Raw genomic sequence first — 2,507 nt, forward strand, 5'->3', positions numbered from 1 at the left:
CAAACAAGTTTGTGGCAACATTGTTAAGAAGTAGGCGACTACAGACAGCTGTGAGGTAATTTCTGTGTTTTCTCTTTGTTGTTTTACCTGACTGTTTCTGCCAGCACCATGCTACTTTTGTTACTATGTCTCTGTACTGTAGTTAGAGTGAAGTATTGCAGAATCCCCAATACTGGTCCTTCAGTTAAAGCTCGTCTTCACTCTGGTGACCTTATATGCATCCTTGTGCATTTAGGACTGCTATTCTGATATTTCTGTCATTGTGAGTGAGCTGACATATTTTTCTCTATTGAATTTTAATATTTTTACTTCCTCTCTGTTTTCTTGACAAATGCCATGGGAGATTTTTTTTTCCCCATAATTTTATTCTGGCGTCTTTACACCTCCTGTGTTTACATGGCTGTTTCCCCCTCTACAATGGGGGAATTTTCTTAACTTCGTTGACTACAGTCTGTGCTTTCAGTGTTTGTCTCAGCTCCAACTCTCTCTTTTCTTTTCTTTTTCTTCTTCTTTTTTTTTTTTTTTTTTTTGTTTTTTTTTGTTTTTTGGAGCTGAGGACCGAACCCAGGGACTTGTGCTTGCTAGGCAAGCACTCTACCACTGAGCTAAATCCCCAACCCTTCAGCTCCATCTCTCTCATCGGTTCTTAAATTTGGTCTCTTAGTCTCACCCCCAGAGTCCTTGGACAGTATGGCTGGGTGTGTTTTTGTCCTTACTGCTGTGTGAATGTGCATTCTGTCAACTCCACTCTCCACCCTGATGACCTGTCTCAGGAGAGCCCACAGCTGCTGTTTTCTCTGTTTCTTTTTTATCTGATTCATTGCAGGTCATTTGTTTTCTAACATCCCCGGCAGTTCTATATCTTTTCTCAGAAGAATCCCACCTTCCTGTCTAAAGCATGCTCCCATGCTGATGACCTGTGACTCACACATGTCGCTAACCTTTCTGTGCATGCTGCCGATTCTCCTTTCTGGGTCCTGGACAGAACTTGTGTACTTCTCATAATCTTCTGCCAGGTCCTTGGACAGTTTTACCAGTTAGTTTTTGAAGCATTCTTCTGGCATTTTACCCATGTCAATGTGTTTGAGTTCGGTAGTTGAGGATCTTTTCAGGGAGTCAATAAAAAGCAGTAACAATGGCCTTTAAAGTTTTGAGAACCTCTTGGACAAAGGTGACCAGGAACTCAAAAGAGGGCTTCCTGTGCTTGCCGTTGGGGTTTTATTAGTCTATGCTTCTTGTGGGGAACAGTGTCAGCCTGGATGGGAAAATTTAAACTATATTTGTGTATGGTATGGGCATACATATATGGGCCTGCATATATGTTTATTGTCATTGGTATCTTCAAGCACAAGGAAAATAACGCCAGATGAAATTATGAATCTGCACAAGGGTGAGAGAGAGAGTTAGAAGTCATATAACCACATGATAAATATATTTTCCTACAATTTATTCTTAAATCACACTGTTTAAACAAAACTTATTTTTAAATTATGTGAGGTTTATAGCATGTAATAACAAAATGAATTGGCGCCAAACTACCTTCTAAATATTTAAGTTTACATCCAGTGACAAATGCTACTCTCAACCTTACCCGGGAAGCTTCTCTTTGCAGTGAATGCTGGGGATTGCAGAATTCATGGATGCTCAAGGTGATGAGAAGAGGCGACCTTGCAGTGCCTTAAGGAAGACATCTATATCATTCTCTGTAAGGTTCAGAGGACAACACAGAAAAAGAAGCAGAAAGAATCTAAGAGGCACACTATAGGGAGAAGGTCCGCAAAGGGCTGACTTCTGCGCACCGTGCAGCCATTGCAACATGATCTGGCAGCAGCTGAGGTTGCCTGCACAAGACTGGACCTGTCAGCCGTCAATCATGGCTCTGGGAGGGACTTATACATCACTACCTCTTCCTACTGGTGGCTTCTGAGAGAGGGGCAGTAATGATCTTCACTTGTGCGCCCACGGGTGAAGCAGCAGGCTCCGGCAGAGAGCTCTGAACGTGTGCTTGCACAGCAGATGGAAAAACGTGAACGTGAGAAAGGGAACTGGGAAGCGTGGGACAGGAGGAGACAGAACGTGGAGAGATCAGAGAGGGCAGGATACATGTCAAGAGGATGCCTCGCGTGCATACATGAGAAGGTGCAATAAAATAAACATGGAAGGACCAAAGGGGTAGCAGGATGGAGTCCTTATGTCACATGTACACGGTGGTGAATTAAACATAAACAATAACCTGTAACCAACCAACCGCTTAACAAAGTACAGATCTCAAGGTATACGCTAACAACAACAACAACAATGAAACAGTGGAGCAAAAGATCACTCAGTACAAAACGGATTATTAGAGGAATCCGTTTCTGGCCTAATATTCTGTCTTGTTTTGTTTTGGTTTCGTTTTGGTTTTTTAACAGTTAAGCAATAAGTCAAACAGAAACCAAGTCCCAAGGTGGTAATTTTAAACTTAATCCACACAAATAACCAAATGGAGTATAAACCATTGAGGTCCC

At 42.1% G+C, this 2,507-nt stretch overlaps 1 long non-coding RNA gene across 1 annotated transcript in view; it reads right to left on the reverse strand.

The window, feature by feature from the left end:
- LOC120097884 (uncharacterized) overlaps positions 1-1,845 on the reverse strand; it is a 2,687-nt gene extending 842 nt beyond the window's left edge. The window contains exons 1-2 of the long non-coding RNA XR_015641019.1: positions 1,592-1,845; positions 1-1,380 (exon numbers count right to left, since the gene is read on the reverse strand). The exon at positions 1-1,380 is cut by the window's left edge and continues 842 nt beyond it. This is a non-coding gene — a long non-coding RNA (uncharacterized LOC120097884). The remainder of the gene's footprint in view (positions 1,381-1,591) is intronic.
- Positions 1,846-2,507: the final 662 nt, after the last annotated feature.

The sequence above is a fragment of the Rattus norvegicus genome, chromosome 17 (genome assembly GCF_021556685.1).
Source record: "Rattus norvegicus strain SHRSP/BbbUtx chromosome 17, alternate assembly SHRSP_T2T, whole genome shotgun sequence".
NCBI classification, from domain to species: Eukaryota; Metazoa; Chordata; class Mammalia; order Rodentia; family Muridae; genus Rattus; species Rattus norvegicus.